This window comes from Bufo gargarizans, chromosome 8, assembly GCF_014858855.1.
Source record: "Bufo gargarizans isolate SCDJY-AF-19 chromosome 8, ASM1485885v1, whole genome shotgun sequence".
Lineage (NCBI taxonomy): Eukaryota > Metazoa > Chordata > Amphibia > Anura > Bufonidae > Bufo > Bufo gargarizans.
This window is the reverse complement of record NC_058087.1, coordinates 150832129-150855242: the sequence shown is the minus strand read 5'-3', so window position 1 is coordinate 150855242 and position 23114 is coordinate 150832129. Positions and strand designations below refer to the sequence as shown.

At 43.2% G+C, this 23114-nt stretch overlaps 1 protein-coding gene across 2 annotated transcripts in view; it reads left to right on the top strand.

Moving 5' to 3' along the window:
- NAGA (alpha-N-acetylgalactosaminidase) overlaps positions 1-23114 on the top strand; it is a 70059-nt gene that overhangs the window by 9908 nt on the left and 37037 nt on the right. The gene's annotated exons all lie outside the window — the stretch shown is intronic.

Here is a 23114-nt window from a genome sequence, read left to right as displayed (position 1 = left end):
AGAAAATACTGCAGCATGCTGCAGTTTTCTCTCCGGCCAAAAATCCTGAACACTTGCATTAATTTCCATTGAAACGCATTAATGTCGGATCCAGCCCCAAGTGTTCCGGCAAAATGGATCAGTTCTTTCCGTCTGCGCATGCTTAAACCATTAAATCTGTGAAAAAAATAAAATAAATACCGGATCCGTTTTTCCGGATGACAACCGGAAAGACTGATCCGTTATTGCAATGCATTTGTGAGTTGGCAGCATACCTCACCCTCCACGCAATGTTTCGGGGGCAACACCCCCCAACCCCTTTGTCGAGAAGGGAGCCGTCCCATTGAAGTGATTTGGATGGAGGAACTGATCGCTGAGAGTCCTGGCAATCAAACGCCCGGCGATCTGATATTGATGACCTATCCTGAGGATAGGTCATCAATAAAACAAAAGCAGAGAACCCCTTTAATAGTGAACATTGTAACTCTGTCATAAAAGAAGACAATTGTGCACCATCCTATGAGTGGTAAGAAAATATGTTTATAACATTTTTGTCCCCGAGATGCAAGATGAGTCCTTTTTTTTTATTTGGTAACATTGCCTTTGTGGTCTTTGTTACATCGGGCAAACATCAAGGTCTATGAAGATAAGAGTAATATGAACATAAATCCTCTATTAGGTTATATAAGCATAAAAAGAGAAAAGAAGATCTTTTGGAACATGCTGAGAAATAAGGTGAAACCGGTGTCGCTAGACATTCTTTGGAGATGCAATATAATGTCAGGGTATTGAGATGGCAGATACTTTAATATGTAGAGAGTAATGGAGGAGTTAATTCTAAGAGGCTGCTGCAGAGGTCGGTGTATTGGAACCGGCCGTCTTGAGAAGCTGAGTCCAAAGGACCTGAATGAACTTTGTAATTTCAGTGTGGTTTTTATAACTAATTAGTCAAAGATTAACTGATGTGTTTTTACATGTATATTATTGTTTTGAGAATATCTGTTATTACGGTATAGTCAGGTGACCTGGCATTTAAATGTTTGATCAGACCTAATGATGACGTATGCTTGACAAAGGGGGCGTGCCCCCGAGACTTTTGCGTGGCGTGTGCAGTGTTCTGCTGATGGATGCTTAGGAGGCCACCATCTGAGAAAACGCAAGCGATCCTGAATAGGATGAATTGTTGCAGAACACATGGGGCGTTATATTCATGCTCATTTGTGTTTTAGAGTGCGATTAGATTGGCGCAAGACTCGCACAGGAGATGATGAATGAGGCGAGGCGTATTTGTCAGGGCACAGGTGAATCAGACTACTTGTTATTAGGTGCAAAAGTGCAGCAAAAAAGTTGCATATTAGATATCAAAAGCTGCAGCCATGTACACTTGCATTGTGTTTAACAGGCGCACGTCTACCAGAAGGCGCAAAATTGCACGGCCCCACACAAAGCAGACGAATAGAATGACGCCAACCCTGGAGCCGAGTAAAAATTAGAATGTTTGAGCACTAATTAATGCGTAGAAAAAAAATCTGTCTACTGAAAATTGTCGAACGAGGTGGAAATGCCTCTAGACGCACTTCATTAGTAAATGCGCCTAAAAAAAACGGTCTAAAATACCACCAATTACTCTAAAATAGGCACAAAACACTTTACTACTCATACTCATTTTTAATTTTTTTTACACATTTCATATGAGAAGTTATTCAATATATTTATGAGAAGTTTGACACCTTCTGAGGCAATTTTTGATTGCATTTTACTCATTTTTGCATAAAAATTGTATTTTCAATTGGCCTTTATTAAAAATATTGAATCTTTTTAGCTCAAAATAAGTACAATGCAATAATTTTAAAAAATTGCCACCAAAAGTGTACATAGCCTTTACCTTGTGATTGTCCTACACTTTGCTGTGCTGTGATTACGGAGGAGTGGCGCTCCTTGTGTATTTGGCCACAAGCCTGACTGCGATTGCATAGTGACAGCGCCTAGTGGATGATGCTGGTTTTGCAGCGTTGTGCCATTAGAGGTTGTTGCTGGAAGTACTGCAAAACGACAGATCGAGGGGGTGCAGGGTGTCCGACCCCACTGATCAGATATCGATAGGTCATCGATATAAAAGTACCAGAAAACCACTTCTAGTTCCCGACTCGGGGTGACGTGTCCAAGGGGCTGCTCTTTTCTGCCCGCCTCAGCTTTGACAGGTCTCTCTACCTTTTTTCTGTAGAATCAGGGAACCTGTCATTAAATCATGCTGGGCCCAGCCATGGCAGAATATACTTGCTGACAGGTTCCCTTAGCTGTATGATGATTAAAGGATAACTGTCACATTTAGACCCTAATTTCAATTTTCATATATGTAGTTACTAATAACATGATATTCTAGAATCAGTTACTATTAGACTGACTTACCCCATATTTAATAAGATTCCGCCCTTAGCAACCAGTCTGCATAAAACTGCAATTTCACTATTCAGTTAAGATGGCCGCCACTGCCCTCACCCTGAGGCTAATCCCGCCTGCCCTCACTAGCCAGTAACCATAGCCCCCCAAAAAGTGTCAGTAACCAGAGCCCTCCCCCCTAAAGGGTTAATCTCCTGCAGCACAAAGGGGTCCTCTTACCACATGTTGCTTTCATTTACAGGTCCTTCTAAAAAAATTAGCATATTGTGATAAAGTTCATTATTTTCTGTAATGTACTGATAAACATTAGACTTTCATATATTTTAGATTCATTACACACAACTGAAGTAGTTCAAGCCTTTTATTGTTTTAATATTGATGATTTTGGCATACAGCTCATGAAAACCCCAAATTCCTATCTAAAAATATTAGCATATTTCATCCGACCAATAAAAGAAAAGTGTTTTTAATACAAAAAAAGTCAACCTTCAAATAATTATGTTCAGTTATGCACTCAATACTTGGTCGGGAATCCTTTTGCAGAAATGACTGCTTCAATGCGGCGTGGCATGGAGGCAATCAGCCTGTGGCACTGCTGAGGTGTTATGGAGGCCCAGGATGCTTCCATAGCGGCCTTAAGCTCATCCAGAGTGTTGGGTCTTGCGTCTCTCAACTTTCTCTTCCCAATAGCCCACAGATTCTCTATGGGGTTCAGGTCAGGAGAGTTGGCAGGCCAATTGAGCACAGTAATACCATGGTCAGTAAACCATTTACAAGTGGTGTTGGCACTGTGAGCAGGTGCCAGGTCGTGCTGAAAAATGAAATCTTCATCTCCATAAAGCTTTTCAGCAGATGGAAGCATGAAGTGCTCCGAAATCTCCTGATAGCTAGCTGCATTGACCCTGCCCTTTATCAAACACAGTGGACCAACACCAGCAGCTGACATGGCACCCCAGACCATCACTGACTGTGGGTACTTGGCACTGGACTTCAGGCATTTTGGCATTTCCCTCTCCCCAGTCTTCCTCCAGACTCTGGCACCTTGATTTCCGAATGACATGCAACAGTCCAGTGCTGCTTCTCTGTAGCCCAGGTCAGGCGCTTCTGCCGCTGTTTCTGGTTCAAAAGTGGCTTGACCTGAGGAATGCGGCACCTGTAGCCCATTTCCTGCACACGCCTGTACACGGTGGCTCTGGATGTTTCTACTCCAGACTCAGTCCACTGCTTCCGCAGGTCCCCCAAGGTCCGGAATCGGTCCTTCTCCACAATCTTCCTCAGGGTCCGGTCACCTCTTCTCGTTGTGCAGCGTTTTCTGCCACACTTTTTCCTTCCCACAGACTTCCCACTGAGGTGTCTTGACACAGCACTCTGGGAACAGCCTATTCGTTCAGAAATTTCTTTCTGTGTCTTACCCTCTTGCTTGAGGGTGTCAATGATGGCCTTCTGGACAGCAGTCAGGTCGGCAGTCTTACCCATGATTGCGGTTTTGAGTAATGAACCAGGCTGGGAGTTTTTAAAAGCCTCAGGAATCTTTTGCAGGTGTTGAGTTAATTAGTTGATTCAGATGATTAGGTTAATAGCTCGTTTAGAGAACCTTTTCATGATATGCTAGTTTTTTTAGATAGGAATTTGGGGTTTTCATGAGCTGTATGCCAAAATCATCAATATTAAAACAATAAAAGGCTTGAACTACTTCAGTTGTGTGTAATGAATCTAAAATATATGAAAGTCTAATGTTTATCAGTACATTACAGAAAATAATTAACTTTATCACAATATGCAATTTTTTTTAGAAGGACTTGTATACACTGAGCAGACGGCAGATCTCCCTTCCCTGGTTTGCGCTGCTCCAATTCTGCCTTCTCCTGCTCTGCTGAGTGAGGGAGCGTCTGCCAAGTGCAGGGACAGGGAGAAGTGCACACAGCCCAGGCACTGTTATCAGCTGCTGGGGAGGACCTGGCTTTAATCATTTACTTACAGTCCCTGGCTGTCTGTAATGTGACCTTGCACACAGCCTGCTTCTGCGTGCTCCGTCCTTCAACAAATAGACGGACCCTGCCTAGCAACCCTATTTTTAGCACAGGTAAAAGCAGGCAGTACAGGGAACAAAAATGTGGAATTAAGGGGTAATTGAATACACAGTGAAAAGTTGAAATAGGGCCACCAAGGAGATCTTAATCACCACAATCCAATACTCCAAAAAAAAACACGACAGTTATCTTTTAAGGAATAGTTTGTTTTTGATGACGGTTAGAGATGGACTACAAGTATCAGAAAGATAATGAGAATAACCAACAGAAGGTCTGTACGTTAGCGTGACCGTTATAGACGGTTTAACATGTTATCAAAGGGGTTATCCCTTTTCCACAGAAAAAACTAAGATAAAAACATCCTGCACGATATGATATACAAATGTGCGGATGTCACTGGCCATATTATTGAAGAAAACCACAGAAATAAGATAATTAATGCACTTAGTAAAGTAGATGCAGGCATTATATATGGACAACGTCCTCACTCTGATATGATAATATCTGAGACACTTAGTCGATATTGGCTAAGTGTCTCAGATATTATCATATCAGAGGGAGGACCTTGTCCATATATAATGCTTGCATCTACTTTACTAAGTGCATTATTATCTTATTTCTGGGGTTATCGGAGTTATGGAAACAATTTTTTTTTTTATAAAACTCATCAACACATACATATACATTAGTTAAGCTTGATTTTCTTAAGAGAAAAACCCACACCTTTTGCATAGTTCTGTTATTGGTGCTTTGTTTACGTGCTGCAGCAAAGCTGTGGGGACGTGGAACAACAATGACCGAGCTCTGCCTCATGAATATTTGTGGGTGCGAATAATCTGCCCTTATTCATGACTTCATGCTCTCCTGCCCACCTGCTGATGGCTGACAGACTTCTACCTAGTTTTCTCCCTTTCTCTCTAGGAGGGAACTGCCAATCATCAGCAGATGGGTGAGAGAGCATGGGTGGCAGAGGACACATTTTACTGAAAACTTATAACTTTACCAATTAAATAATTAAACACGCAACAAATCAGTTTGGGATAAATAGGCCGTGTTGCTTTATTTGGGGTTTACCAATTTATCATACCAAATTAACCAAATATTGAATCAATAAATACCAATAAATAAACCAACCATAAAATATAAATAATTGAATAAATACTTAAAAACTCATTAACTCTTTATGGACCATTAAGTCCACCCAGCACGAGCTGGGTGACCGATCACCCCCAAAATATGCAACACGACAATAAAAGGGGAGGGAGGGCGGGGCGCTGCTCCTTTCAGGTTGCTCCACTTGAACTGACAGCTGGGCACCTGTGCGCTGTCATTTTATCCACGCTGCCAATCAGCTGTTCAGCATTTCCCGCCGGAGAGAAAAACCCACCAAAACACCATCTTTTTAACCCAAAACCTTAAATTTTAATAAAATGACTCCAGTGCCCCTGCCACCATGTGCCCCCCAAGCTATACGCTCTGGAGGGGCCCCTTCAGGAGATTATGTATAACCAGGACTCTTCTCAAGTAGATTTGACTCTTCTCAAGGCCTGAGCTGCAATGATTATGATGCTGGTTCTCGGCAACCACTTACTTTTAGCTCATGAGCGACACACCACTGAAATCAGCATTTCTGTCGCTATTTTATGCTGCCCTTAGTGAGGTCAGCATACGGTTGATGACAGTTTCCCTCTAGGCATATTTGCTGAATGTTATTTGCTAGTGTCACATGTTTTCTTAGTGCTATCAGGTGGTACCATATAGGTTGTCTTCCACATGCTGTGTATATAGAGTCACATGGGGTTCATGCTGGTGTCCTGTATGACCCCCATCTAGCGCTTTTCTCTCCTCTTGTTAGTATTTCCAGACGTAAGGCTGTTCTGGGGGGTTAGAATACAGAATAAGTGTCTCATCAGTGAGGGGACCTACTACTTTGACCCCCACTGATCATGAGAAAGAGGGTCCTGTGTCTCCCCACATGGCATGGCACAGTGCAGCCCCATTCATCCTTCCGGGTAGGTCATCAATATCTGATCGGTGAGGGTCTGACTCTTGGCACCCTGCTGATCAACTTTTTGAAGGGACAGTGATGCGCAGTTGAATGCTACGACCTCTTTCTTGGTCACATGACCTTTGTGCAGCTCCGTCCCATTTAAATGAATAGGATTGAGCTGGAATACCAAGCACAGCCACTATACAACGTACGGCGAGGAGGCTGCACTGCCCACCCACCACTGTGGCCCTTCAAACAGCTGATCCTCGTGAGTAGGGAGGAGCGAATAGACTTTGGCTGCTTCATCCAAAATTGATTTGTGTAAAACTTCGTTGTAATACTGTACGGAGCAGGAGCTTGGTACAGTATTAGAATGTATTGGCTCAGATGAGCCAAAGTTATTACTGCTCCAGTGCATCTAAAAAAGGTCTTGATTAAAGGGCATCTGTCAGTAGCTTTGTACCTATGACACTGGCTGACCTGTTGCAAGCCCTCTCCTGTATTAGGCTTCATTCACACGATCGTGGAACACAATCTGTGAGATACCGGACTGGCATCCTGATAGTGTAGAAGCGCGCGGCGTCATTAATTGCTATGACGCCGTGCGCTTTGTGCTGCCGCCACAATACAGTAATACACTCAAATGATCTATAGGAGTGTATTACTGTACTGCGACAGCAGCACAAAGCGCATGGCTACATAACAACCAACGACTCCGCGCGCGCCAGCGCTAAGCAGAATGCTAGTTCGGTATCTTACAGACCGTGTTCCACGGACGTTTGAATGAAGCCTTACACAGATGTATTGTAATGCATTGCAGAGGGGATTAAACCCCCAAAGGTTGAGGTCCCAGAGTGGGACCGAAATGAAGTAAAAAAAAAAAAAAAAGTTTAAAAAAAAAGTTTTTTAAAATAAAAAATAATTTCAACTAAAAAACAATACCTTTTTCTCCTGATTTTATAATAAAAAAAATAGAAAATAAAACACATATTAGGTATTGCCGCGTCTATACCGACCAGCTCTATAACTATATCACATAATCTAACCCGTCAGATAAATACCGTAAAAAAAATATTAAAGTGCAAAAAAGCCATTTTTTGATCACCTTACATCACAGAAAGTGTAATACCAAGCGATCAAAAAGTCATATGCACCCCAAACTAGTACCAATCAAACCACCACTTCATCTCGTAAAGAATGAGCCCCTACATTAGACAATCAGCCAAAAAATAAAAAAAACTATGGCTCTCAGACTATGGAGATACTAAAATATGTTGTGTTTTTGTTTTGTTTGTTTGTTTCAAAAATGCTTTTATTGTGTAAAACTTAAAGGGACTCTGTCACCACTTTCTAACCCCCACTTTTTTAACTATCGTTTTATTCATGGTGCCCTTCTGATTACAGTTGTCATCTTATATGTTAGATCTGCGGTGCCGTTTAGGTAAAAAATCGATTTATATCACCTGTCAATCAGCTAGATAAGGTGCCCAGGGCGTTCCTCTCCTCTTGAATCTGCCGCCTGCCGCCGCCGCCGTTGGTGCCCAGCTCCTCCCCCGGTCTCGTCAGCGCTGCCTCAAACAACACAGATCCGCCTCCGGCTCTCCCTCAATGCCCCCTCCTTTTTTTCGGAAATCTCGCCCGTGCGTACGCATCCTTTCGGCATCATCGCTCTAAGTTCGCGTTATGCGCATGCGCGAGAAAAGGATGCGTACGCACGGGCGCAGGCCTGTGCGCACACGCGAGATTTCCGAAAAAAAGGAGGGGGCATTGAGGGAGAGCCGGAGGCGGATCTGTGTTGTTTGAGGCAGCGCTGACGAGACCGGGGGAGGAGCTGGGCACCAACAGCGGCGGCGGCAGGCGGCAGATTCAAGAGGAGAGGAACGCCCTGGGCACCTTATCTAGCTTATTGACAGGTGATATAAATCGATTTTTTACCTAAACGGCACCGCAGATCTAACATATAAGATGACAACTGTAATCAGAAGGGCACCATGAATAAAACGATAGTTAAAAAAGTGGGGGTTAGAAAGTGGTGACAGAGTCCCTTTAAATAAGAAAACATATACATATTATGTATTGCCACATCCGTAACAACCAGCTCTATAAAAAATATTACGTGACCTACCCCCTCAGGTGAATGCTTTAAAAAATAAACGGTTCCGAAACAACCAATTTTTTTGGTCACCTTGCCGCATAAAGTGTAATATTAAATGATTAAAAAATCATATGTACCCAAAAATGGTACCAATAAAAACTTTTACTGCAAAAACTGAGCCCCTTTATTTTTGTTTATTTCAGTTTCATATAATAAAAGCATATTTTTTTATTTTATTATGTTTTTGTGTCTCCATTTTCTGAATGCCATATATATATATAATTTTTTCCGCCGATCAAGACGATCGGCTGAAAAAATTATATATATATATGGCATTCAGAAAATGGAGACACAAAAACATAATTAAAAAAAAATGCTTTTATTATATGAAACTGAAATAAACAAAAATAAATAGACCCTGCTCTATAAAAATAGCACATGATCTAACCTATTAGATGAACATTGTAAAAAAACTAGTTTTTTGGTTACCTTGCCTCACAAAAAAATTTAATATTGAGCGATAAATCACATATACCTTAAAGTAATACCAATAAAACTGTCAGCTTACCTCGTAGTTTCCAAAATGGGGTCACTTTGAGAGTTTCTACTGTAGGGGTGCATCATGGGACATGGTGTCTAAAAAACAGTCTAGCAAAATCTGCCTTCCAAAAACCATACGAAAACCAAACGCCTTTTCTTCTGCGCCCTTACAACAGTTTACCACCACATGTGCAGTGTTTCTGTAGACTGCAGAATCAGGGTAATAGATGTAGAATTTTGTTTGGCTGTTAACCCTTGATGTTTTACAGGAAAAATTGGACTAAAATGGAAAATCTGCCAAAAAAGTGAAATTTAGAAATTTCATCTCCATTTTCCTTTACTTCTTGTGGAATATCTAAAGGGTTAACAAAGTTTGTAAAAATCTGTTTTAAATAACTTGAGAGGTGTTGTTTCTAAAATGGCGTAATTTATGGGTGACTTCATAACTGAACTAGTCCTTTTAAAAAGTGGGTTTTTAGTAATTTTCTTAAATATTTATTCAAAAATTATAGGCCTTCTAACTTCCTAAAAAAATAAAATGACATTTACAAAATGATGCCAACATAAAGCAGACATATTGGGAATGTTAGGTATCACTTTCTGTTTAAAAAAAGAAAGCAAATTTTTCCCAATTTTTATTTTTTCATAAATAAAGGTGAAATATATTAACTGACATGAAGTACAATGTGTCATGAGAAAACAATTTCAGAATGGCTTGGATAAGTAAAAGTGTTCAACAGTTATTACCACATAAAGTGATTTGCAAAAAAAATGGCCTGGGCAGGAGGGTGAAAACTGGCTCGGGGTAGAAGGGGTTAACCACAATTTAGGGAACTTTTTTTTTTTTTTTTTTTTTTTTGTGGGGGGGGAGAGGCTTATATAGGAAAAGAAAATAGAGAGATGTGGTGAAGCACGATTATGAAATCCTCAGCAGTCTGTACAAAAAGTTGCTGACGGAATCATTTTTTTTCTCACAGTAAGGCCTAGTTCACACGAACGTTTTTTTTGCGGGTGTACGGGCCGTTTTTTTGTGTTCCGTATACGGTCCGTATACGGAACCATTCATTTCAATGGTTCCGCAAAAAAAACGGAATGTGTTCCGTATGCTTTCCGTTTTTCCGTTTTTCCGTTCCGTTGAAAGATAGAGCTTGTCCTATATTTGGCCGTAAATCACGGGTCGTGGCTCCATTCAAGTCAATGGATCCGCAAAAAAAACGGAACACATCCGGAAATGCATCCGTATGTCTTCCGTTTCCGTTCCGTTTTTTCGGAACCATCTATTGAAAATGTTATGGCCAGCCCAATTTTTCCTATGTAATTACTGTAAACTGTACATGGCATACGGAAAAACGGAACGGAAACGGAAACACAACGGAACTCAAAAACGGAACAACGGATCCGTGAAAAACGGACCGCAAAAAACTATAAAAGCCATACGTTCGTGTGAACTAGGCCTAAGGGTGCATTCACACGACCGCGCCGTGTCTTGCAGATTTGCAACGGGCGGCCTATAATAAAAATACACTTACGGGTGGGCTCCGGCTTTTCCCAGCACTTCAGATGAATCCTGACCATGGCATCTGAATACTGAAAACCCGGAACTGCGTGCTTGGGCCCCTTTCACACGAGTGAGTTTTTCGCGCGGGTACAATGCGTGACGTGAACGCATAGCACCCGCATTAAATCCTGACCCATTCATTCAATGTGTCTGTGTACATGTGTTGTTTTTTTTTTTTTTTTTTTCACGCATCAGTTCAGCTTTGCGTGAAAAACGCAGCATGTTCTATATTCTGCGTTTTTCACGCAACCATAGAAGTGAATAGAGCTTCAGTGAAAAATGCATTGCATCCGGAAGCAAGTGTGGATGCAATGCATTTTTCACTGATGGTTGCTAGGAGATGTTGTTTGTAAACCTTCCGTTTTTTATCACGCCCGTGAAAAACGCATTTCGCCCATGCGGAAAAAGCTGAACGCAATCGCAGACAAAACTGACTGAACTTGCTTGCAAAATGGTGCGAATTTCACTGAACGCATCCGGACCTAATCCGTCATGCTCGTGTGAAAGGGGCCTTACGGGTGTGCTCTGGCTCCCCCCACCTGTGCGACAGGAGGCTGCTGCTAAGTCATTTCTATGGCGCCCCTGCAGGTAGCAGGGCTCCATAGAAATACAGTCAAATCCTCATAGACTCCAATGCTAATGCATTGGAGTCTATGAGGAAAGCAATCCAATGATTGCTATTTATAGTTCCCTATGTAAATAAGTGTAAGACATTTTTTTTTTTCTAAATTAAATAAAAAAAAATATTTAAAAATTCAAATTGCCCCTCCTTTCCCCAAAATAAAAATAGGTGTCCCAGATTGCAAAAATGCTATATGTAAGAAGGACATATGTATGTTCCATGATCACTCAAAAACGCAACTATTCATTTCAATGAAACTTGGTATACACGCCCCTTGCTACCTGGAAAGAAATCTTGTGGGGGTCACAGCTTTCTAGAACTTACCATTCCTGAGATATTCCCAAAAAATTATCTGCATTAGCCAATACAAGCCTGCAAGTCTATCTCTTCATATCCCAACTGCCATACACAAGGTCACGTGTCCCTTATCAGCCAATAGAAGCTCGCAGGCCCTGAGGCTCCACATACACACAGTTTTACTCCAGGTTTCCATAACAACCCAGCCATTTTTCTTCACTGCTGTAGGTCAGCTTTAGGATACGGCTGCACGACACACGGGGCACAACTACACTGCTACATCCATCCATCTTGGATGGATTTTTTTTTATTGTTGTGTCGTAGTCGCAGCATGTCGCAGTGCGGCACCATAGCCTATCATTATAAAAATTATTGCACGACATTGGTACGACAAAATGTCGCGCAAAACATGTTGTCATGTAGCCCTAGCCTTAAAGGGGCAGGGCACTGTGAAAATCACTGTTAAGGGCGCAGGGGCCACTATTAAAGGGGCAGCTGCTGTGGAGGTCGCTGTTAATGGGGCAGGGCCACTATTAAAGGGGCGGGCACTGTGGAGGTCACTGTCAAGGGAGTGGGGTGCCGTGAAACTCGCTGCTAAAGGGGCGGGCTGCTGTGAAGGTCCCATTTTAAGAAGGCTGGGCACTGTGTGGGGGGGGTCGGTGTTAAGCGGTGGAGGGGCTGGGAGTTCGCTGTTATGGGGGATACTGTCAATATCATTTAACAACACACACAAACATTAAGTGAACTAGATGAAATATACCCGTGAGAAGCCAGGTCCTTCAGCTAGTTAAAATATAATTTTTTTTAATCCCCTACAGAAAAAATGGCCTATTCGTTGTTTGCAATAAAAAATATACGGTTGTGGTATTGCCAGATTCTTGCTGACCTGGAGAATGAAAGTAACTGGTCAGTTTTATGATCTAGGGAACGCCGTAAAAACAAAACCCCAAAAAACTGTTCTGGAATTGGTGTTCCCCCCCACTTCACACCACATTGTATGCAACCGTCAATAGTGCCATTAGGGCATCGTGTCCCACAAAAAAAACAAGCCCTCATACAACCCCTTAAAGTGGTTGACTTTTATATTGATGGACTAGCCTTAGGTATGGGTCGTCAATATCCAACTCCGAGCAACCCCACTGCTTTGCAGTTCTGCAGTAGCTTTGGTACCAGAATTGCACAGCTCCAGCCATTGTGCAGTGGATGATGCTGGTTTTGCAGCGTTGCGCCTTTTAGAGGTTGTTGCTGGAATTACTGCAAAACGGCAGATCGAGGGGGTGCAGGGTGTCCGACCCCACTGATCAGATATTGATAGGTCATCTATTATAAAAGTACCAGTAAGGCCTCTTGCACACGACCATATGGCTTTTTCAGTATTTTGCAGTCCGCAAAAAATACGCATGACGTCCGTGTGCATTCAGTTTTTTGCAAAACGGAACAGCTGGCCCCTGATAGAACAGTACTATCCTTGTCCGTTATGCGTACAATAATAGGACATGTTCTATCTTTGAACGGAAATACGGAAACGGAAGGTGTACAGCGTACCTTCCTTTTTTTTTTTTTTTTTGATGTTCCATTGAAAGGAATGGATCCGTATACGGAACGCAAAAAACGGAACGTAAACGGGGAAAAAAAGTAACGCCCCTAGGAGCAATGGGGGCGTTACTGTTACCCCTAGTGGCTCTGCTCTCTCTGCAACTGCCGCACCCTATCCAATTTTATTGACCGGGCCAGGTGCAAAAACATAATAACCCCAGGTCCTCTCAATCAAAGTGCAGAGGGCGCGGCAGTTGCAGAGAGAGCAGAGCCTCTAGGTGTAATGGCAACAGAAGGATGTTTTCAGTCAAGACTATTTGCAAAGTTACTTCATTTTGTTATTTTAGATTCATTGTAACAATCAAATTACTTGCAAAGATGGGCATAGCTGCATAGTCTTTAAAGGGAGTCTTTCACCTAATCTGAGTGTTTTAGACCGCTCATATCAGGTTATAGACTCTTTGACCCTTATTATAATGGTACCTTTGTTTTCCATAGCATCATCACGACGGCATGCAAGGAGATTGACCCCTGACCTTTGTAGGGACAGGAACAGAGAAAGGTTAAATACCCCCCTCCCACCAACAACACCAGTGTTTCCGGTCGCTACAGAGGACAGGGCAGAGAAAGGTCTCCCTGTATGCAGGGAGATGAAGCTAGGAACTACAATGATTTCTTTATTACCTGACAAAATCGCTGGCATCCTGCCATGGCGTCCCCCTCCCCTCCCGCAGGGACTGACGCACGCTCTCCTAAGGAGACCGAACTGCCGCCATCCGTGTCCAAGGAGACTCAAAAATGGTCAAGAGATCCTTCAGATGTATCTCCTGTAATGGCAAACTTCCAGACAATTATCACAAGAAGCTTTGCAAAAGTTTTATATCAAATATTGTACGTGACGAAGCACCCTCTCTGAAAGAGGAGCTTAAATCTATGATGCAGGATGAAATTCGATCATCTCTGGCCCACTAATCCCTCTGATTTACCGCAAGCCAAGAGGAAGCGTGCTAGGTCACCTTCGTCTTCTGACTCTGAGGCCATAGCGGACGAGAGCGTCCATTCGTCCAAGTTATGGGAAGAGGGGGAACGAGTCTCCGATTCGGACTCTGTGGACAGTGGCTGCTGATTCTATTTCTCTATGGAAGATATGTCCGACCTACTCAGAGCAGTCAGATCCACAATGGGTGTGGAGGAAGTACAACGCACCCACTCCATACAGGAAGAAATGTTTGGAGGGTTAAGAGTTAAAAAAACACGTGTGTTTCCCATAAACGAGAACATTAGGGACATGGTTTTGGAGGAATGGGCAGACCCTGAAAGACGACTGGGAGTCTCTACTTCCTTTAAGAACAGGTTACTATTTGATCCCGAAGAATCCAAGATCTTCAATGAGATTCCTAAAATGTTCAGGTTGCTAAGGTGAACAAAAATACATCCCTCCCATTTGAGGATGCCTCCCAGCTCAAGGATTACATGGATCGTAAAGCCGATAGCCTCCTCAGGAAATCTTGGGAGGCTGCTATGTTTAATATTAAGACTAACATTGCGGCTACTTCCGTCGCTAGATCCATGTTTCTTTGGCTGGGAGAATTAGAGGATCATATAAAGAAAAAAATGTCTAGATAAGAAATCCTCATATCCCTTCCTCTCTTAAAATATGCTACTGCCTTCCTGGCGGACGCCTCGGCTAAGTCGGTCCGATTCTCCACCAGAGATGCGGTGCTTTCCAACTCAGCCAGACGGGCACTTTGGATGAAGTGCTGGTCCGGGGACAAGACTTCAAAATTTAAAACTTTAATCAATAGCCTTTTCCAGGAAGTATGTTTTCGGCCTAGTCCTGGACAAAATTTTAGAAAAAGCCGCTGGCAAAAAGGAATAGTTTCCGGGGGATCGTCCCTTCAGGCGCCGATTTCCCTTTTGCTCTTCCTCCGGTCAAGAGAAAAGCTACAGGGGGAAAGGGAAGTAGGGGCGCTGGAGTTACCACAAAGGGGGAAGAGGGAAAGGTCAATCCTCTTCCCACCAGAAACCATCCGGCAAGCAATGATGCCGGAGTGGGGGGAAGACTCTCAAGTTTCCTGGCGGAATGGGAATCTATTTCCCCAAATCCCTGGGTCTCCAGAATAATCAGAACAGGTTTTCAAATAGAGTGGTCTTCAAAACCCCCAAACAAATTTTCGCTAAGGGCTGTTTCACACGAGCGGATGCCGTGCGTGACATCCGCTCCGTGAATGACAGCCAAGACCCGATGCAGACTGCAGCGGCACGGAGCATTAACATGATTGATAATGCTCCGTGCCTCTCTGTGATCTCTTTACTACGAAATCACAGTGAGATAAAGTTGTCACTGTGATTTCGTAGTAAAGAGGTCACAGAGAGGCACGGAGCATTATCAATCATGTTAATGCTCCGTGCCTCTGCAGTCTACATCGGGTCTTGGCTGTCATTCATGGAGCGGATGTCACGCACGGCATCGGCTCGTGTAAAACAGCCCTAACCCGATTTCAAACCAACCTTTGGCAGGGAGTCCAAAATCTTCTTCTGATGAATGTAATCGCCCCAGTTCCACTTCCAGAAAGGGGCCAGGGATACTATTCAACATTACTCCTAGTCAGGAAAAAAAGTTGGCACATTTCGAGCAATCATAAACCTGAAACCTTTAAACAAATGTATTCTTTACCGGAAACTCAGGATGAAAACCCTTGCATCTACGATACCGCTCCTAAACAAAGATGTCTTCATGTGTACAATAGACCTGCGAGACGCCTACTACCATATTCCTATTCACATCGACTCCCAGAGTTTTCTCCTGTTCGCAATCCAGGATGTAACGGGAAAAATTCATCATTATCAGTTCAAAGCCCTCCCCTTCATCTCATCGGCCCCGAGGATCTTTACCAAAGTGGTGGAAGAGATGATTGCTTTAATCAGGAGAAAGGGACTTATGGTGGTACCCTACTTGGATGACTTTCTCCTGATCAGCGAAGATCTCTATCAGATCAACTGGGATCTGAAATATTTTCTCTCCATCCTAAACGACCTCGGGTGGATTATAATTATAAACGAAAACAAGTACGTCCTTACCCCCTCAAGAAAAGTCAGTTTTCTAGGCATGACCTTGGACTCCCGAAGGCAAGCAGTATTCCTACCTCAAGACAAGATCTCGACTATTCAGCAAAAAATCTAATCCTTTCAGAAGAAAAGATCATGCTCAGAGAAGCAATGAGTCTGCTAGGTCTGTTAACATCCTGTATCCCGGCAGTTCCCTGATGCCAGATTCACTTCAGACCTCTTCAGTCTTGGATCCTGGGCGTCTGGAACAGGTGTCAATCCTCTCTGGATCATCGAGTAATCCTACCAATTCGGGTACTTCAGTCCCTAAACTGGTGGAAGAACCACAAGAACTTATCCAAGGGGACTCCCTGGCAGAAAACTCCCCTAATACAAGTAGTAACGGACGCAAGTCTGTCCACCTGGCCACAATCAATCAAATCACAGTCGTCAAACTTCAGGGAACTCAGAGCAGTCTGGGAGGCATTGAAGGCAGCAGAGGGAATACTACGTCTTCACCATAAAGAGTGCTATCAGACAACACTACTGCCATCGCTTACCTCTCCCATCAAGGGGGAATGCGATCAGCAACTCTTAGAACGTTGACAACGAAAAAAAAATCATGGGCAGAGCAGAAAGTGGCCTCCATCTCTGCAATTTATCTGAAGGGAACGCTGAACCTGGAAGCGTATTTCCTCAGCCGCCACAGGATCAATCATACGGAATGGTCCCTAAGCTCAGAGACATTCAGGTTGGTGGTAGACAAGTGGGGGATGCCCGATGTGGACCTATTCGCCACCAGGGTACAAACTCAAAGGTGGAGACATTCTGTTCCTTAAACCCCAGGGACAGACCTCACGCCTTGGACGCCTTCGCCAACCGCTGGCATTGGAAGCTATGCCTTCCCTCCGTTTCTTTTAATTCCGAAGGTAATCCAGAAAATTTGCCAGGACAAGGCCACAGTAGTCGTGATCGCTCCCCTATGGCCGAAGAGGAGCTTGTTCGCATCTCTCCAGAGATACTCCCTCCAGAATCCCTGGCCCCTTCCTATACGGGGGACCTACTCAATCAGGGTCCGGTTCTACACCCAAATCCACAGCTTCTGAAACTAGCAGCATGGATCCTGAGACCCAGACTCTAAAACGACAGGGCTTATCAGATAAGGTTATAACTACCTTGAAAGCCTCCAGGAAAAAAGTAACATCCGCAATCTACCGTAAAATCTGGAAGCGCTTCTGCTCCTGGAGTGGCGAAAAATCTCCACACCTGCATAGACCCAACATTCAAAGAATCCTGGATTTCCTGCAAAAGGGTCTCGACCTGGGGCTTAGACCCTCTACCCTGAAGGTCCAAATCTCAGCCCTAAGTTGTTTTTTTGACCAAGATATAGCTAGTCATTGTTGGGTCAGAAGGTTCATTAGAGCAGCTACCAGACTTTGTCCAACAATCACCTCCCATGTCCCCTCCTGGGATTTAAATACTGTGCTTACGGGTCTCACTCTACAATCATTTGAACCCATTGCCGATTGTCCAATAAAATTATTGTCCCTAAAAACCGCCTTCCTAGTTGCAATAACCCCGGGCCGCAGATTAGGCGAGTTACAGGCTCTATCCGTTAGGGAACCCTACCTTCGTGTCCTGGATGATAGGATCATTCTCCGACTCGACCCAGGCTTTCTCCCTAAAGTTGTATCCAGCTTTCATTGGAGCCAGGAAATTACCCTGCCTTCCTTTTGTCAACACCCCTCTAATGACAGAGAGTCTTCCTTCCACTCTCTGGACGTTAGTCTTCCTTCCACTCTCTGTGTGATTTTGGAAGCACTGGTGTTGGTGGTGGGAGGGGGGTATTTAACCTTTCTCTGTTCCTGCCCCTACTCAGGTCAGGGGTCAATCTCCTTGTATGCCGTCGTGATGATCTCATGGAAACTGAATTACTGGTAAGTCTAATTCCGGTCTTTGTGTCCCTCGTCCAGATCATGAAAAAAAAAACCTTTTTAAACGTATTCAAATGAGCTTCTGAAGGCGCCCAGGGGTGGCGTTACTGGGCGATGTGCCCAGAAAAAACACACCCTCTGGCCCGCCCTTCTGTCCTATTATTACCTCCTCCTCTGCCTCCAGCCAGCGGATGTCTCAAGCGGCAAGAGAAGTTAGGCTGGGAACTGGCCCGCACCTGCGCACTGCTCTGCCCATTATGGGCAGAGGAACAGCTTTTCATATTGCACATGCATGGGCCGGCTGTCTTTAGTTGGCTGACCCATGCACAATAGGAAAAGCTGTTCCTCTCCTCATAATGGGCAAAACAGTGCGCAGGTGTGGGCCAGTTCCCAGCCTGACTTCTCTTGCCGCTCGAGACGTCTGCCGGCTGGAGGCAGAGGAGAAGGTAATAATAGGACAGAAGGGCGGGCCAGAGGGATGAAAGAGGTGTGTTTTTATGGGCACATCGCCCAGTAAAGCCACCCCTGGGCAACTTCAGGAGCTCATTTGCATATGTTTAAAAAGTAGTTTTTTTTCATGATCTGGACGAGGGACACAGAAGACAAAGGTACCATTGTAATGAGGGTCAAAGAGTCTATAACCTGATCTGAGCGGTCTAAAATGCTCAGATTAGGTGAAAGACTCTTTAACTCCTTAAGGACCAGGCCATTTTTTGAAGATCTGACCAGTGTCACTTTGTGTGTTGATAACTTTAAAACGCTTTGACTTATCCAGGCCATTCTGAGAGAGTTTTTTTTTTTCATCACATATTGTACTTCATGACACTGGTAAAATGGAGTCAAAAAATTCATTTTTATTTATAAAAAAAAATACCAAATTTACCCAAAATCTTGGAAAATTGCAAATTTCCAAGTATCAATTTCTCTACTTCTATAATACATAGTAATACCTACAAAAATAGTTATTACTTTACATTCCCCATATGTCTATTTCATGTTTGGTTCATTTTGGGAATGACATTTTATTTTTGGGGGATGTTACAAGGCTTAGAAGTTTAGAAGCAAATTTTGAATTTTTTCAGAAATTTTCAAAAATCCGCTTTTTAAGGACCAGTTCAGGTCCGAAGTTACTTTGTGAGGCTTACATAATTGAAACCACTAAGAAATGACCCCATTCTAGAAACTACACCCCTCAAGGTATTCAAAACTGATTTTGCAAACTTTGTTAACCCTTTGTGTTCCGCAAGAATTAATGGAAAATAGAAATAAAATTTCACTTTTTTTGGCAGATTTTCCATTTTAATTATATATTTTTTTTTTCCAGTTACAAAGCAAGGGTTAACAGACAAACAAAACTCAATATTTAAAGGAATGCAATACTGTTTTTGGAAGGCAGATTTTGCTGGACTGGTTTTTTGACACCATGTCCCATTTGAAGCCCCCCTGATGCACCGCTAGAGTAGAAACTCCAAAAAAGGGACCCCATTTTAGAAACTACGGGATAGGGTGGCAGTTTTGTTGGTACTATTTTAGGGTACATACTTCTGTATTGTAATGCATTGGCTATATGAGTAATACAGTGTGTATTACTCATACAGCTTCCTGCCTGTGAGATCTAGGGGGCTGGATCTCACAGGCTCTTCACCAGAAGGCAGCGCCGATGCCTAAGGAAGGCATCGCACTGCCTTCCACCCCATCTGGTCCCCATTACCGCACGGGCACTCGATGGCACCACCAATCCCCACCGGAACGACCCATAAACGCTGCAAACTGCAGGACCCAGGGTGCCTGCTGATTGATTTCAGCAGGCACCCAGTTCCGATCACCTGCGCGGCGGTGATCTGAACTACACATGACGTACCGGTACGTCCTATGTCCCTAAGAGGTTAAAGAGGTTGTCCAGGACTGGTTGGCTGCAGCTGGTCTTGCAGCTCATCCATAGTAAAGTGAATGGCACAGCACTGAGACAGTCCATGGACAGATGCAGTGCTGCTTCTGGGGGGAAAGAACTGGGGGGAAAGAGAAATCAGATCTTTTCTTTTATCCTGAACAAACCCTTTAGGGTACTTTCACACTAGCGTTTTTGTTTTCCGGTATTGAGTTTAGTCACAGGGGCTCTATACCAGAAAGAAAACTGATCAGTTTTATTGTAATGCATTCTGAATGGAGAGCAATCCATTCAGGATGCATCAGTTCAGCCCCTCTTAAGTTTTCTGGCCAGAGAAAATACTGCAGCATGCTGCAGTTTTCTCTCTGGCCAAAAATCCTGAACACATGCCAGATCCGGCATTAATTTCCATTGAAATGCATTAATGCCGGATCCGGCACCAAGTGTTCCAGCAAAACGCATCCGGTTTTGTGGTCAGCGCATGCGCAGACCTTTAAAAATGAGAAAATAAATAACAGATCAGTTTTTCCGGATGACAATCGGAAATATAGATCTGGTATTGCAATGCATTTGTGAGACGGATCCGCATCCGGATCTGTCTCACAAATGCATCAGTTTCCATCTGGATTGCCGGATTCGGCAGGCAGAATCCTCTGCCGCAAGTGTAAAAGTACCCTAAGTCAGAATAGCAAGGATAGCTGTTGATCAAGTATGTTGTGAAAAGAATAGACTGATTATTCCCTATAACATATTAAAAGTGGTTTTCCAGGAGTAAGTTGTTGTCTGATTGATGCGGGTCCAACTATTGGCACCCCCACCGATGGGTCCACAGTGTTGCAGTGACCACCGCAGCCTCCTGACAGCATGCCAAGCACAGCGCCGTAAATTTGGTAGTGGCTGTGCTTGGTATTGCAACCCAGGCCCAATCACTAGAATGGGACTGAGCTGCACATAGGCCAGAAGCTGGACACCCACCAACCAGATATTGATGACCCATCGGGAGGATAGGCCTCCAATATTGTACTCCCAGAAATCCCCTTTAACTTTCGTCTCTGCAAGAAGAGGCACACTGACATAATTACAAATTTTTGTAATTTTCCAGCTTTACTTTCCTATATACTGATTCTTTAACCACAGTTTAGGGAAACATTTTTCTTTTTAGTTTATGTGAAAAAAAAATATATAGAGAATTGGTGAAGCACGATTAAGAAATCCCCAGCAGTCTGTACAAAAAGCTGCTGACTGAATAATTTTTTTTTCTTACAATAAGGGCGCATTCACACGACCGCGCCGTGTTTTGCAGTCCGCAAATTGCAGATCCGGAAAACACAGATGCTGCCTGTGTGCAATGGGTGGCCCATTATAGAAATGCCTATTCTTGTCCGCGGATTGCGGACAAGAATAGGAGATGCTCTATATTTTTTGCAGGACCGCGGAACGTAAAACAACGGATGCGGACAGCACACGGTGTGCTGTCCACATCTTTTGCAGCCCCATTGAAATGAATGGGTCCACACCTGTTCCACAAAAGCGGAACAGAAGTGGACTCATTCACATGGTCGTCTGAATGAGCCCTAACACGATAGAAAATTTTTGCACCAAAATACTAGATTATTTTTTACAGGAAATATGATAAAGTCTAATACAATTGCAAATGTTCTTACAATTGGCAATGTTACATGCATGGGCCTTTGATGGCTGCACACACACTCCTCATTTACCATATTTTTCGCCCTTTAAAAGACATAAGGCACACCTAAGTTTTAGAGGGGAAATTATTATTTTTTCATTAGACCTCAGCTCAGAGCCCCAATCAGACCCTAGTGTTAACCCCTTCCCGACTGCCATATGGCTGCCCGCTCCTGAGCGTAGCAGGCACTATAGCCATGGGTTGCTAATATCCATAAACGTTGGTAATGCCGGTCACGGATATTCAACACTTCAGATGCTGTGGTCAATCCTGACCATGGCATCTGAATACTGAAAACCCAGACAGGAGGCTACTTAGTAATTTCTATGGAGCCCCTGAAGCTACTGCATTGGAGCCTATGAGAAAAGCAATCCAATAATTGCTTGTTATAGTTTCCTATGGGAACTGTAAAAATAAGTGTAAAAAAAAAAAGTTTTTCAAAATTTTTAAAAAAATAAACAAATATAAAAATTCTAATAACCCCCCTTTCCTCAAAAAATAAAAATAAAAAAATTAGGTACCCAAGCTTGCAAAAATGCAATACTAATAAAATGAAATATAAAAAATTTCATCCCCTACGGAAAGCGGCAAAACAGAAAAAAAATAATCAAAATGACCGATTCGTTGTTTTTCGGTCTTCACATAGGTCCGCATACATAAATACAAAAACGTTATAGGGGTCAGAATATGGAGATTAAAAACGAAATTAAAAAAAATATACAAATGTGGTATTGCCGGATTCGTACTGACCTGGAGAATGAAAGCAACTAGACAGTTTTATGATATGGGGAACACCGTAAAAACAAACCCAAACCTGTTCTGAAATTGTGTTGTTTTTTTTTTTTGTTTTGTTTTTTCAATTTCACCCCATTTATAATTTTATTTCCCGCTTCCCACCACATTTTATGAAATTGTCAATAGTGCCATTTAGGGCATCTTGTCCCGCAAAAAAAACAAGCACTAATACAACTTACCGTAAGTAAACAGAATAATAAAAAAGTTATGGCTTTAGGAGGGCTGGGAGTAAAAAAAAAAAAAAACTAAAAAAAATAGGAAATCGCCTGGTCATGAAAGGGTTAATCAAACCTCAGCTCAGTCCCCCAGTGTTAATAAAAACCCCAATTGGAACTCAGCCCAGACCTCCAATGTTAATAAGACCCTATTCAGACCTCAGATCAGATCCATATTAATAAGACCCCCATGTTAATCAGACCTCAAATCGGACAACAACAAAAAAAAATCCATTCGCTCTCCTGTTCCAGACGCCGATGCTCCTGAGATTCAGCACTTTTCCTCTTCCACTCTGTGCTGTGACCCGACGTCGCGCATTGTGAGGTCACAGATTGCACCGACGTCCTTTCTGTACTGTGCGCAGGTCACAGCACTACGTGCAGAGCCCCGCAGGAGAAGATCAGGAAGCGGTGAGCACAGAGCGCTGCATTCACAAAACACACTGACATTTTTCCCCCACTTTAGAGGGGGGGGGGGGGGGGAGTGCATCTTATAC